The sequence below is a fragment of the Anopheles cruzii genome, chromosome 3 (genome assembly GCF_943734635.1).
Source record: "Anopheles cruzii chromosome 3, idAnoCruzAS_RS32_06, whole genome shotgun sequence".
Lineage (NCBI taxonomy): Eukaryota > Metazoa > Arthropoda > Insecta > Diptera > Culicidae > Anopheles > Anopheles cruzii.
This window is the reverse complement of record NC_069145.1, coordinates 77031239-77047218: the sequence shown is the minus strand read 5'-3', so window position 1 is coordinate 77047218 and position 15980 is coordinate 77031239. Positions and strand designations below refer to the sequence as shown.

Genomic DNA, 15980 nt, shown 5'->3' with positions numbered 1-15980 from the left:
TGATGGTTTCTTACATCAATACATTAAGCGTCCAATTAAAGAGAGATTATTGAATGGCTGTTATTTAGAGGACATGAAGGTTATATTTGAACCAAGTCTTTGAGAGTAAACGAGCAATAACCGAGCAATAACCAGTAACCGCTAATGTTTGCACTTGAATCAACAACATATGATCAATTCTTAGAACAACACAATTCACGATTCAATTCATGTTTCTAAATTGGGCAAGGTTGAATCCAACCAACGAACATTCATATCTTCTCCCGAGTTTCCTATGGATACAATCAACTAATAATGCACAGAGTTTTATGTAGTTTTGCAAATAATATATGATGAAAAGGGAACAGATAGCCAAATGACAATTTGATGCATACTTTCTTCTATTATTTCGATATTATTATAAGTAGCTAAAGACCTAAAAGATAGGATGAAACATTTTTTATGATATAAAAGAGACCAATAAATGGTGTACTTGCAACAGCTTTATCCTCTGAAACAACGTCGTCAACGGCACTGTTCGGAGCCCCGAAGCTGCGTTGCATATAATACTTTGGAGGATTATTTATAGTGAACCGATAAATCAATCATTTGGTCTCGCACGCTCCATTGGGTCTTAGCGTGTCAGGCGACTAAGGCTAAGGCTTTTGAACAACGGTCCCCGGTCAGCGGCGGCGGCGAGCATCGAAAACAGTAGACACTCGGGCCCGACGGCGCTTGAGCATTTCCTGAAAGCTTAATGCACACCAACCGTACAGTGGAAACCGCTTCCGGCGAGCCACAGCACAACAAGCGCGTTCCGCCGGGGAAGCTTTGGCGCGTGCAAGAAAATGTGAACGCTCCCTGTGCATGAAAACGGTCGGACGGGAGTCGGTAGGGCTTCTTGGAAGCAATTCTTCGGCAAACACACTCGTCCCGGGATCGACCCCGAGCCGAGCGCACTAGCGGATAATTAATCTTCGAATGATGATGTCTTCCACGGCAAAAGTCGTCACCGTCGTCGTCGTCGTCGTCGTCGTCGTTGTCGTGTCCTGCTGCTGTTCCGCGACGAATTGGCGGCTCCGGAAGACATGAGCCGGGCCATTTCTGGTGGCAACCAAACAACGCAACCATCGAGCGGACACCCGGACGGCATCAGCGTATGAGGCGCATCTCACTCCCGCATCTGCCAAGATGGGTGATAAATTATTGTCGAGCAAAAGTTTATCTGGTTCTGTGACGTTACGCGCAGCTTCCACGAACGGCCACCCAGCAACTGTTGTCGCCTGGCCGGGGAAAATCGTCAATCACAATGACCTGGAAGCAATCCGTTTAGGATTCTTACGAAATCGCCCTCGGCTCGGATCGAAAGGCAGCTAGCGGGGCACGGGTGGGTTAATTTGCTAGAATATTGGAGCCAGCGATAAAACGGACGAACGCATTACGGATTAAACATATCGCGAAAGGGAAATAGTGAATCCAGCGGAACAGTGGCCACAGCTTTGGCACGTTGGGTAAAAGTACGTTGACATAAAAGAGGTACAAATTGCTGTTTGCAGGGCCGTGAAACGTCTTAAGCAGTTTGTACAATGGCTGTCAACTGGGTGGCCATTAGTTTTCCGACGAAAATTCAATCTCTCGTTTGCAGCTCGTCTTCCATCAAATGCGCGCTCCTTAGCCCTTCCGGCGAAGTCCGGTGGCCAACGATGGACGGTTTGATTTATGATGGAGGTAATTGAATAACAGCGCCAAAGACGCCTCACTAAGCAGTGTATATCGGAGCGGCAGCATCATCACCATCATCGGCAGCATAATCGTCATCATCTTGGCTAATGTTATTCTTGTCGTCTTGTCTTTTTTTCCCAGAACGTAAGCATCTTGGCCATTGCGATGATCGCAAATTCGCCGCCAAAGAGGTTGATTTTAAAGGGATAATGTTGCTGCCAACGCAGATGACTGCGCCTTCGGTGTGCATCGGCCACCCATAACCCATTCGCGGCCACACCACACGGATGCGGTTGTTGTGTCAACCATAGTAAAGAAACTTCAACCGCTCCTGTCAGTGGCACGTGGAGCTGCTCGAGCGCCAGAAACAGAGCGTGGACCGAAATAGCAAACTTTTTCAATCTAAACTCGATGAGAGCCACATCCGATTTGTAGTGTATTCGCAATAGATAAACTTTCTCCGGCGGCGGCAGGTCTGAATTGGGTGCACCGGAAAGTAGTGCCTCACACGTTCTCTCAGCCAGAGCATGTTCACCTTAAACATCCATTAAAATACGAAGACTTTCGTTGGCACTTTTCTTCGCACTAAAGAAGAACGCCACACAAAAACACTTTACCAGGAACAAAATTCAACATTTTCACATGACAGTAGCTGTCAAACACTTTTTCCTTTTTCCTTGCTTTTTACATACTTTTCGTTCAAAGTAACCGATGCCAAAGATTTACTGGAACGCAGATTTTATTCCGAAATAATACTGAATGAATTGAAATGCTTCGAATGAAACGCAGGATTTCAGTCCCTAATTGTGTCGTCGCCAATTTGGTTAGATCCGATAAGCCTAACAACAGCATCTTCATAAAGCCCAACACGGTCGCCGGCCCTGACGATGGCGGATGATAAAAAGGGCGGCATCGATGCGAAAGGGCATCACCTAATCAGGGTGAAAAATCGTGAAAACAGCTGTGACACATTTGGGCAAATCTCTACGCCGCCACCCGGAGGGGAGAGGACTAACTTTTGGCTGTCAGCATCATTGCCTAGGATTTTGGGCCAAGAAAAACCCAAAGCACCGGCACCGGAGCTTCCATTTGTCCGGCAAAAGCACACCGGCCGACGTTCGCTCCGGCTTGGGATGGATATCTGTCGAGTTAGGTTGAGTAATTGCGGCACATTTGTGTGCGACATTCGGGCTAATGTTGTTGAAAAAGTGAACCGCATTTACAACTTTCTACATCGTTGCGCTAAGCCCTATGAGGATGCAGGGTGACAGTCCGCAGGGGTGCTGTTTGGCAAAGGGCATGAAATATTCGAAAATGGAACGACAAAACCGAATTTAATGACGAGAGGGGGAAGCCTCTGGAAAAAGCATACTTGCTGTCCCGGAAGTACCGAGCGTAAATTGGGCACTTTTAGTACTATCTATTAGCTGCCCGGAGGTTGGTGCACCGTTTTGTAGCCTTCCTTCCGGCTTGGCGCATAATCCGAGACAATTAGTGCCGCCTGTGAAAGTGTCCGGGCTTTAATCCGAAATGCACTTTAATAAATGGGCACTTCCAGGGGTGTTCTTCGGGCGACGTCATGACGAGCTTCGAACCAAGGCCAAGTGTCTGCGGGCTAGGTCTCTGGCGCATCATAACGTTGCATTCCGAGGGATTATTTCAAATGGATTGTCGTATCGACCGAACTGAACGCATGTTAAAAATAGACAGGTGGTGCTGTGGGCCAAGTGTTTCCAAGAAGAAGTGCTCAACGCCTAGGTAACAACTTTGTATAAACATTCAACAGAATTACTATCCAGCTTCCACGAAGGATACGGCGGTTGTTTTCGTCGTCCCTTCTAAGGAAGAAATTTCAGTCTGCAACAACCAATCATACTGCTAATCGTTGCTTCGTTCGCAGTTTTATGGTTGAGAGCTGAATCGAACCGTTCATTGAACCTTATCATGGTGTTGTTGTTTCTACAATAAATTTTGTGGACAAAATTGCATTGAGCATCCCAAAACAACGATTTCCACACCGTATTTCTGATCAATCAAAAGATACATTTATACATTTCGTATTTTCTCTCATAAAAATGCCCGACGCAAGCCCGAAGGGCCGATCAAACTATTATCGCGTTCAACTTTATACACTTTACGTTCTTGCCAGAGCATCGCCGCGAGGTGGCAAAAAGCCAACTTACCATCCGGGCACAGGCCCCGGGTCCCGGGCATGGCAAAACTTCCATTTTTTGCATCGATTGACGTAACAAAGTCTCGAATCGTGCGCCCGTCCGCAAGAACCTACGCTATCGCTATCGCGTGTGCCATTGATCGCCGATGTAGTCTAAAATTAGAAGCAAAAATGTCGCACGAAGTTCGCTCAACTTTCCAGCGCCGTTTAGCGCGCCCGCCCAAACCGCGCCAAGGGTTTCATTCACTGGTTTCTTGGTTCCGCCCGCCAAGACTCGCCCTTTCCCGCGTGAATGTTTTTCCCAAACTTCACCGACGACGGAGCCGACGTCGTCGTCGTCGTCGCCGCCGCCGCCGCCGGTGCGTTGGTTGCCAAGGGCCAAGGTTCGGCCATTGCAGGAAGACCGAGTTTTCCCCGCCAAATTGGTTTCTAATGCCCTGGTATCTGTGTTGCGAAGGAAATTAATTCATCACTGGGCCCCTTAAAAAAAGGTGCACCGTTCCTGCGAGCTACCCAGAAGCTTGGCTTACGCGTTCAAATTCCCTCTCCGCAAATGAAGCGCAAAGGAAACGCGAAAGGACACGAAAACAAAGTGCCAGGGCAAGGACGTGAACAACTTCATTTGCCGGCAGTGTAAAAAGCGGGACATCAAATTTATTGTGCAAACCCCTTTGCGCTACCGTTTGCTCCGGAGAGCAGTTGGGACCCCAACTGTGTAGGGGGATGTGTCCAAATTTTACACCGGCGAAGATCGTCCCACTATCGGGTACCTTTCTCAGGACTGCGACGGTGTCACAAGACATTAGCGACTTGGTACACATTAAGATGGAGCGGCTGGACTGCTGCTGGAGGTTTCCCACTTTGCGGTCTTGCGGGCAATCAAAGTGACACTAAGTGTACTGTGTAAAAAGCAAATACCCGCTTTGCTGCCGGTGGCCGCACGACACGCTCGCAGAAAAGTAATGTAATTAGAAGCAGAATTACAAGTGAACCTCCCCGAACGAAGGGGGCGTTCGTTTGCGAGAAACGACTTTGTAAGCGAGCTGCTCAAATTGAATAAGCAAGATTCGAATTTGAATCTCAATGCGATTATTTAACTTTTCGCCATACGGCGGGCACATCCCCCGGATACCGGTGGCTGCAGCAGCACCGCGAAAGCATATGTGACGACCCCCAGAAGGGGTAAGGGCCGTATTTGGATGCCGCCTGTGCAGTGTGCATCCTGTGGAGTATCCGACCAGGATGTTCGTTCGCGGCGGAAGCTGTTGAGAGCTAACATTGCATGGAAAAAATCTCTAGAGCGTCCGAGCACCTTTCAGGTAGCGGAAGTCAAAAAATCTAATCCTTCAGGGGATCCCGCCACCACGGACGGAACGATCAACAGAAACGAATCACACACATTAACCAAATCCCGCTGCGGGGTTGAACGGACGCATGCGAAATGACTTTACCTAGTTTTCGTGCAAGGGTCCAATTGGTACCCAGCAGACGGACAGCGTCATTCGGTCTCCAAAGTTTGTGGATATCTGAAAGAAAAGATATCGGAATCAGATACCGAAGGAACCGGCCTCGGCTTCCTCATGGTGTCTATATGTGGGAGAGAGTGTGTGTGTGTGGTACACAGAACAGGATGAGGATGAAACATCGAAAGGACAGCGATACATGGTACACCGAAACACGCCCTCAGGTCAGAGCACCGTAACAGTAATGACACCGAGTTTTGTGAGCTGCGGCAAGGAATTAGTGCGGACAAGCAATGATGAGAGATGAATGACACACGATTTCCACTGCACCACAGGCCGACCAACAGTAAGGGTAAGGACACACCACATGCAGCATACGCCAGATAATTGTGTCGGTGGCGTACTCAATTGCTTCATTCGAAGCCGCAAAGCCGACACAAGATGCAGATGCCGTAAGATGCCGCACACAGGGGTCTAATAAACATCGGACGGATTCAATTTGTCGGTCCATAGGTGCATCGGGGATTACTTGTAACTGGGAATTCTGGGCAACAAACAACAATATTGTTACGGCGTGCGGCGGGATAAGGTTCCACATCAAAAGGACTGTGCTGCTGTCCGACTAAACTAATCCCATCAAGTGGCGCAAGGATCCATCACTGGCTTAGCGTAATGTGGGGGGTCGCAAAAAGGGAACTGGGGCCCAGAACACAAGGAAGGAAGAATTTCTTCTGCTAACCGGCAATCGTCCTGCCGGACGGCACAGAAACGATCGATAGACCATCGCTTGCTGCTGCTCCGTCTCCGTTCCACGACTAACGAGGTCATTGGTCACGGAATCAGGCGCTGTGTTTACGCTTTTCGACGTTAGCCTCTGGCGGGCCCGGGTGAGAGGAAAAACCGCATAAATTAAAGCGGTACAGAATTTACGGGCACGGGACACACGCGCCAGCCACACCGGAACGGGGTCGGTGCTGGTCGCTCACCCGAAAATGGGAACAATTGATTTTCTTTTTTCCGGCCCGCTTTTCTCGCATAGCTTTCTGCAGGCAGGCACATGAATTGGAGCAACTAGTAGTAGTGGCCAAGGCGGGGTAATTTGTGGGAATTTGGTCCCCGACCGTCTACGACGCGCCAGGTAATGGGTTTCCAGTGCGATCGAGACGCGGCAGTTCCAACGCAGTGACACAGTGAATAAACTTCAGCGCAACAACCTAAGGGCGATGATAGGACGGAGGCTCCTGGTGTTGGTAACGTTTCTGATGTTGTTCAAGAGCAAACAAGGAGACGCACGTGATTCATAATTTCGCCCACTTGGAATGTTTAAAAAACTACCCGCAACTCAAATTACGGAAATGTCACGCAAAAGGTCCCCAATATTTACCGGAACCCGACCCGGATCGAACCACGTGTAGGTCGGTTCCGTGACGTTTGCACAGCACTCGAACGGCCGGACGAAGGTAGAGGGCGTTCGCCGCAAGTCACCCACTTTGGATGCAACTCTCTTGTGCAATTCGCAGTGCAGTGGTTGGGCCTTCGCCCACCGCTGTCGCACTATCAGTGGAGCAATAAACCGAGTGCCATGAATCATCGAGCCACGAGGCATGAGGTCGGCCACCAAACAGTGTGTGTGTGTGTGTGTGTGTGTGTGTGTGTGTGTGTGTGTGTGCCGTCTCCCGACAAGTGCACGGGGACTTTCTTCGAATTATTTATTATTTTAATCCCATCAGCGCGTCGGGGGGATCGGTTCAGTAATCCAATTAAAAATTCACAGCAGCGATAACACCGTGCCGGGCGGCAGGAAGTGCAGTGCCGGGTGACAACAGTATGCACCGGGCCGAGACGACGGTGGGACGGGGCTGGTCAAGCCGGGCGGTGCAAATAAAAACGTAGGTATGAAAACCGCCCTCGTCCACACCAACGGCCACCAGCCACAAACGTGTCAATTGATTGCACACAACCATCAATGGCCGGACGCGGACACGAGCGCCATCGGTGGACCAGCTTCGGTTTCCTCATCTCGAGGGGGGCGAGGGTCAAGAGTGGCCACGAGGCACGACGACCGGCGACCAGCGACCGACGACGATGACAGCGGCAACAACCACCGAACCGAAAGCCGTCCCCAACATGGCCCCAACGACGTCCCGAGTCCACGGGGCAACGGACAGCACGAGTTGAAAATGATAATTTTCCAACGCGCTCCGCGTCTTGATGAATATGTAGAGAGCCGGGCCACCCTCTCGAAGCGCCCCTCGTTGCCCGCTAGCGATGCGCTCTCCGCACGTGCCCTGTCAGCGCGCGGGTGACGAATTGATCCGTGACGCGGACCAGGACACTCTTGACGTTTACACGACGCGACGCACCAAGATTTCGCGCTGGGCGACGAGCCAGCCAGCCAGGCTGCCAGCTGGTTGGCCCGCGGGGCCAAGGAGCCAGGGTGCGCCTGAAACGTTTGAGGGCTGACCAAACAGGTCCACTGTCTGAGGGCTTTTAGCGGTTTTCGGGGTGACCTTTGACACTGCACTTGATGGGTCCGGAAGGGTGAATCGGCATCGGTCGGCTGGCGTGGGTGATGTGCGAGGACCGACTTAAAAGCTTCGCGGTCGATGCCAAAAATCAGTTCTAATTCTAGCGCCCACTTTCGATCGCCCTTGATAGGAGACCAAAACGGGCTGCCATTTTTAGCCTCGTTCCAAAAATAGCACCCTCACTGGAAGGCACACTTTGTGGCATCAAAATGGGCCATTTGTGGCGTTCGAGAGACCACCCCGTCCTTTTGAACCCCGTTGGAAGTGGCGAGGATAATGCAGCGATTTTTTTTTGGAAATCAATTTGCTTATTTTTTTTCGAACAAACCTATGCATTTTTCGATCAGCTTTGCCCGGGTCCTGTCTGTGTGTCCTGACGCCGATCGTGGCGGCAGCCACGCGTTTGCGGACGCCATATTTGGCGCCGGACTGCACCTGCACTAAACAGCGCTGGGCTGGCTGGGGAAATGTTTGGTGTCCCCCCGCCCGGTGAACTAATCAATAACCGTGCCTCCTTTCGACCCCCTGGCCGTGTGGCTGTCACACCGGCACACGCTCCGCGAGTTCAGCGTAATTAGAGCTTATTTGTAGCCAGTTCGTGCCGTTCGTGGCATCGCTAATGTTGACGGTGCGACACAGGCACCATATGAAGAAGTGAACCCTACCGCGGCTCTGGCTGGGGCAAGGCTGGCTGAATTTTCTCTAGCGCCGACCCAAAGAGCGCGCTCTGCGCCAGCGAGCCCTGGCATCGATTCGCTTCACTTATAATATTTCAAGAACAATTAATTTATTTTGAAAATTCCACCCCATTCCGAACAGGAACGCGACCTTCTCGCGACGACCTGGCGACCCTGGCGTGCGTGTGTGGCTTTGATAGATAATTGCCACGACGGCGCGGGACTGCGCAAATGTTTATCCGTCGAAACTTATTTTCGTTATCAACCCAACCCAACCCAACCCGCCCCGGTCCGCGTGCAGGAAGTGCATTCAAACGGTCCCGCACACGCTCGTCCTCAAATTAGCTCACCGCCGTTGATGGAAACAGCACACAGCGCCGCTGATGGCGATGCGATGGCCAACGGCGATGCTGATGGAGCAACTGCAGCAACCCCCCGGCGGGGGGCCAGCGGTGCGCATCTTCCAGCCGGTGTGCCTGCCACGAACCTTTCTCAACGGTCGATCAATTATAGAGCTACCTCTTCCTGCCGTTCATGCGTTTCCATTGGCCAAGTTTATCCTCCAAACATTTCCCAGCTCGTTTGGCGCATTTTGTGGTTGAAGAATGGAACAAAGTTTTGCGTTTTGAGCTCGACTTCGGGGTGTGCTCTGTGGCCTTACTACAAAAACATGGAAAATCTCTTTGAAAGATAAATCCGCACCCGCGCTGATGCTGATGGGTTGGGGATCGATCCGAAAGTAATGAGGCATTTTTTCACCAACTCAACACCAATTCAGGAGGGAACCGATTAATTGTGAATTGACCATATGTCAACTCACTATGAGCTGGCCTTAACGAAGCATTTTTGGGTGCCGAAGGGAAGTTCCCAGCGAAATTCGGGGAGTGTTAGCCACCCAGCAAGACCACATTACTTTCGCCGCTACCCAATGGATTCAAATTTTGTTCGGCTGCCGAAGAGATGAGCTCGTTCGAGAGATGGCGGCTGTCCGTGTTTGAATCACTTGCTCGATATTTTGGGCCCTCAGACTCCCGGTGACCACACGCGGTTCCCCCGAGAGAGAGAGAGAGAGAGAGAGAGACGAGGTCGGGACCGGCACCGAAAGCGGCGAAACAATCGCATAAAGGTGAGGAAAATTATAAATAAACATCACAACACCGCTGCACGGCCAAGTGCGCGTAGTCGCTCCCACTCGATCTCCTCGATTTCTCGCTGTGTGTGTGTCTTGCTCACTGTCTCTCTCTCCCTCGCCCATGATGTGCGTGTCCCGGTGACAGTGCATGCGGCGAACGATTGCGCGCCGGGCCGGCTCGGGCAAACAGCATGGCGATCAACGCCACTTCCGGTGAAAACGGGAAAATCGCCGAAAGCCGATGCGATTTGACCGTCGACGCCGACGGGCCCGCCGCCGTCGAGACACTTCGAACGACGCAGAGAGTAAACAAAACAAAGGCCGGCTGGCCGCTCGGGGGCACAATCTTCGACCCAACGGCGGAATGTTGATTCGCGCGAGCGGTTCGGGGTTTTCCCTTTTCGAACCGCCGCTCCACGTTTGTTGCTCAGCACCGTGGCCGCCACCACTTGGCTTTTCCGCTTGAAAGCCACCCCTCAACTCGGTTCACTGCTTCGTCTGACTGTACGTTTTGAAGCACCAGTGTTTGCCGACTACCATCTTGATGGCAACATTGGACACGCACTGCATCGGAACTGCATCTCTTCACTGCACCGGACCGGTTTTCTCACTTATTCCGCCATTAACCTAGAGACCAGCTCGAAGAAGGTCAATACGAACCGGCACATACGCGATCGCAGCTTATATCTATTGTTCTTCCTTGTGACCCCGACCGGAACACAACGGGCCACCGAAACCGATCCCGTCACTGGGCGAGCGACAAAACGCGACCGCGGAACATCGACAGGAGCTACCGCGCGCGCAGAGAGCGACTACTTTTCTTGGAGGACCGAACGAAACTGAGCTCGGACAACGAATGGCAAAAAGCGAATCGCGATTCTGTCGACCGCCAGCAACAACCCAACCCACTACCACCCACCCACCCACCATACAAAGCTTTGCGTTGGCGCATCCGTTGCGTTCATCCGTTAATGCGAAACGGGGTGAGTGAACCAGCTCACCGGGTGCGTTGGGTGGTGAGTGAACTCACGCGCTCGCGGCGGAGAAGCTTTTCTCACCATCCCCAGCACGCATCTCACGCAGTGTGAAAATGGAGCACCAGAAACAATGCGCTGTTTGGAGAGACAGTTTTTGGTTAGAATTGACCGCCACATTTTTGGTCGGTAACGAAATTGGAACTACCATTTTTGGGCTATTTTCGGTCAGTTTTTATTACCATTTTCCATGCCCACCAGTACAAGGCGACTCCATTGGGCGCGACGTGTGCAAAAATCGGATGAGAAGTCTGAGGTGTCTACGTTTACCTGATTCTAAATGATAGGGTTTGTCATTTAATCGTGAAGTGTCGATGAACTAATGCACCAATCTGGTTAGAAAGCAAAAATCAAATGCTTTTTAAATTAGACGATTCCATCGTTATGGTCTGCATATGGAGAGCGTGGAGACAGTATTGTCGTTACACTTTGCAGAAAAAAAAAACGGGAAGCCAAGTGAGGTCTTCAAACCGTGAAGCGAGCCATTCAACCGGAGGTTGAAGTCCGTTTCAGCTCGTACACATCAACAAACTGGCACAAATGCAAATAACTGCTTAAGCTAACAAAACCAGCAAATCAGTATCCAGTTACACGCTGGAAGGTAACGGTGAGCGTGGCGCGATAAAGCACTACACATTTCTGACACCAAAGTTATAAACAATGGGTTGACAAATCAGTTTTGTTTTCGCTGAGCCGACTGCAACGTAAGCCACACCGCCGGGGGGTTCATGGTTGGTGCATTTGGTTTGTTTTACAGTTGCAATAACCGATGATGGCCAAGACCGCTGCCATTGCATAATATAGGCACGAAAAAGGTCAGTTATCGGAAGGATTGTCAAGTCACATGAAAGAAAAACGATACCGGACCATTTTTTTAAATACAGCCACACACTTAGATGAAAACAATGCAAAAAACGGAAATAAAGTTACATGAGGGGTCATAATAAATTGTTACAGAAATTATAAATTTTGTGAAGCAAATGAAAACATTCAAGCTCGTCAATAACACTGATGGATCTTCTAGTTACAGAACATTGATGGTTATTGTGCACGATTCAGTTACTCGGTGAGTAGACATCGAAAGGAGTTTTATTTTCGTGTTCTCCGATAAGTAAACATCTGAAAGCATGATGAAGGCATGCACTACGTTCTTGCATTACTTACCGGCTTTTCGACGGGAACGCCACAGGACGGGCGGTACCGTTTCACCCGGGGAGGCCAGTGTGACAGTCTTTCAAAAGATTCCTTCGAGAGAGTAAGAGAGAAAGAAAACAATCAGTTACACAACATTATTAGGCAAAATCTATTGCTGCAAGCCGCTCATCCACACGTGGGAAAAACGGGTGAAACCCGTGATTAATGGGCAACAAGTGGCTCAGGAGTGGAAGTTCCGAAACCGAATCTGGTAGCTAGGTTGGAGCTAGGTTGTGTCAATTAGAAACTATCGGAATGTGTCACGATCCACTACCGTGTGGCTCTCAGGGTCACGCATCAGTCGCGGGATCGCACGAGGCGCCGCGCGATCATTTCGCAAATTATTTCACCAACACTAGAGCAGCAGCGGCGGAACCAATCGTTAAACCAGTTTCAGAGCCGGCCGGCCAGAGCCTCCGGGGTTCCGCGGGGTGGTGCTCTCTCCAACGCCCAGCTCACGTACGCTCTTGGGCCACACGCGGATGATTGATCTCAAAGCATTGACATGTTGAAAGTCGATTAATCGACGAAGCGCCACCCTTAGCTAATTGAGCGGCTACCCGGCGGCGGTGCCTAGTGCTGCTGGGTTTCTTTTTTTGCTCCTCATATTTTATTGATTTGTTGACGGAATGCACTGCGATGCACTGGAGCTACGGTGTATTTCATTGACACTTGTTTTGACGCGCCTTTTACAGCGCTCATTCATTTTCCCGCTTTATGGCGTAAACGTTTTGAACCTATAAAGCACTTACTATCTCCACCGACAGCTATTAACACTGCCCACCACCAACATCAAAAGGGAAGCAAGTTAAAAGCGAGCCCTCGTGTGCAACGATTAAACAGCACAGGGTTTCAGTGCAGCGAAAGTGCACTTCACGCCACGTGAACGTCGAATTGCACAAACATAAGTAAGGCTCCCGGTTTTAACTAAGGCACAGCAATTGGATCCATATCCATCCATTCAATGGCACCCAAATACCAAACCACTGATAGTAGCGCTGCATAAGGCGGTTTTGGTGCACACAAATTAAATTCCTCCTGGCGCAAAAATGTGTTCAAAAATGCTGCCACCGAAAAAGAAAAGAAAAAAATTCGAGGCCATGGAATTAACTCCCGTTACAGTAAGGCAATAACCGGCCGGTACCTAAGCCGGTCTGAGCTCCCAAGAAATGAGTTAAAAATAAAAACGCCTTCGAACTTTAAATATGGTACCTTAATCTTCTTATTAAGGCGATTGTGATCGTTACGAGCGAAAACAGCTTGGCCCGCTGGTTCGGTTCGTGAAATCTGTTTTGAAACTACAATAATAAAAATAATATTTTTTTAAAGGCGTACAAAAGCCGTTCGCTGCCGATGTTAAGCTTCGTTTCCCTGCCGGTATCGCGGTATCGGCGTTCGATTGCGTAACATTTGGGACATCGTATTGCGCACGATACAACGTGCTGTGGGCAACAGTATGAATGGACAGTGTGAAAGGATCGGCGCATGTAAAGCGTGCAAAAACACAACCAAAAACTCGAACTCTTACTCCTTTTCGTGGTTTTAGTTTCCTTTGCTTACGAACATTCACGTTGTAAACATAACGAGAGCACTATTGTGCATTGGACGAAAAATGTATCAAAATTGGTTACATAAAAAAAGCGCACGCCGGAGCTGAATCAAATTTTGATTGCCAAAAACCGCGTATCTTTACGCGTAATTGGGCGGCAATCGGCGTGCGAATTAATATTCAACAAGTTGAGCATCGGCAAAGGCGCAACGTGCAGCATTACATTTTTATGCTGCCGTTAAGTTGTCCCGGTTGCGCGAATGCCTCTCGGCATGCCGCGCAACATGGCCAACGGCGGGCTGTTAAACGGCCAAAAAGGAAGAAAATTAAAACCGAAACCCGACACTCAATATCGCGAAAGCGAATGGCAATAAACCAACGATTGAAGCGGTGACCTGAATAACAAAGCATCGCCGACGATCGCTGCCGCCGTCTGTCGATCACACCACCCGGTGGCCTGGCCACCACCCTTCGGCGGGCATACGCCCGCCCGCGTGCCCGCACCCAAAAGGCTCTGTGAATTCCGTTTCTCCTTGACCATCTCCCAGCCCAGCCCACCGTGAACCGCGAAACGATCGGCGCAAGATCGGCGATCGGCGATTCGACAAATTGATTCCAATCGATCGCGCAGTTCTGTTCGCTTGACGCAAAACGAATAATTTAACCACTTTTTACGCACAACGATGATAAAGAGCCGCCGGGTCCGGCATAACGTTGGGTTCAAACAATCGACAAGGGCCCTTACCGTTGATTTCTATTCTAAAATTTGTGGCCTATGACCGCGCCTGTGCCATGGTGTGTTTACTTTAATCCATCTTGACTATGACTTGAATGTGCTTCAATCACACATTAAAAGGGGATTTCAAGATACGATCTCGCGTGCCTTGCCGCCGGTACACGATCGCTGGCAGTCAATTGCCGCTGCTGCTGTCCCTACGGCCAGACGAGGGTAATTTTGCAAACCAAAACAAATGTAGATTGGCGCATAACTTACATGGCACTTTGGGTGCGAAGAAGCAAAACAACCGAGCCACAGTCACGACGATAGAAGGGACCGCAAATTCACGAATTCCACCGCCGGCGAGAACACGTTACGGCCAGAAGAACCTTTTACTCCTCCTGATCGCACTACTTTTAGAAGACCGATAAAACCGCATCGATCGGGCACGCACGGTAGGAGATTTTCACTTTCTTGCCTATCTAACGGTAACACACCGGCCGCCGCTCCGTCCGGACCCGGGTGTATCAAATCCGATACAACACCGCCGGCCGTTGGTGGTGAAATCTGTTTCCCGCTAGGTTTTTTTTAGATCCTACGCGACGTGGTCGCGTGAAAGATTCTGTTGAAACACGGTGCTCCGCGTTGTTCGTCGCTCGCCGCCGTTGGTAACACCATCATCCAATGCGCAGCGAGTTTTCGGACGCTCTCGCGTTTGTTTACTGGATCGTGGCGGATCTCCGGACCAGGGTGCGCTGCTGGACGAACATTATGATCGCTGCCGCGGGAACGGTAACCGGGCTACTTTCGACTTTTCCCGTGCGCCACTCCTCAAACGGGGAGACACTTTTACTTCGTTTCGCTCGCAAGAAAGGACACAACAATGCGTAGCCTCGCGGGGCTCAAATCTTGGCCACCACGCAGAACGCACAAATCTCACACAAAGCGGACGGGGCACAATAATCCCGCGATCGCTGACCGATACAGTTCCGTGGACTGCGCGAAACACTCTCCGCGGCCGGGCAACACCATCAACAACAAGTATGCACCATCATCACACACAGCACCTCACAAACACCATCTGACAGGTGATGGAAGAAGAACGGGAACACGATCCGACCCCTTTCGCAGCAGCAGCAGCACCAGAGAAGAACTGTCACTGCGCCGCGAGCCGTTCTCTCACGCACACCAGCGCAGCCAGTTGCCAGGAAAGTGTCAAAAAGTACGCTCGATCGTGGAGCGGTTTGTTGTTTTGGGGATTGCTTGGATCACCTTCACTGCTTGCCGTTGCGTTGCAGATTACATAGCCTTAAATCATCCCCCCACCTTCAACCCAACAAACACACACACACACACGTGCACAATGGCAACGACGACAACACAGCGGCAAATTCGCGTTCAGCGCGGCGCTAACGGGTTGTGGCGCAGGCGCAGGCGCCGTAGCCGCTTCCTGGGCAGCTGACCTACTCACACGAGTGCGCGCGGGCGGCCAAACCAAATAAACCGCACACACAACCACACGCAGTGGCCGTAAGTATGCGTGCCGGACACATTGTGCATTGTATTGTTTTTTCTTCTCTTTCCTTTTCAGTCGCACCTAGACGGGGCCTGGATGGCCGAGGGTGGGTGGCCGCCACCCGGTAGTCGCAATGTTTTGATTTGGCGAACAGAATTGCGGTCCAACTAGAAGCGGACTCCGATGTCCGAAGGTTACGTCAGACTGACAAAACGAATCATGCGCCAACGGTTGCGTCAATGGTGCGTCGCGGGACGACGCGGCATCCGGAATGTTCCCGGTGCCCGTGGGTGCG

The 15980-nt window shown here is 50.7% G+C and overlaps 1 protein-coding gene across 1 annotated transcript in view; it reads right to left on the bottom strand.

The window, feature by feature from the left end:
• The window catches only part of LOC128273621 (dual 3',5'-cyclic-AMP and -GMP phosphodiesterase 11), a 32893-nt gene extending 18272 nt beyond the window's left edge, over positions 1 to 14621 (bottom strand). The window contains exons 1-2 of the mRNA XM_053011634.1: positions 14446 to 14621; positions 11873 to 11953 (exon numbers count right to left, since the gene is read on the bottom strand). The gene's annotated coding sequence lies outside the window, so the exon portion shown is untranslated. The remainder of the gene's footprint in view (positions 1 to 11872; positions 11954 to 14445) is intronic.
• Positions 14622 to 15980: the final 1359 nt, after the last annotated feature.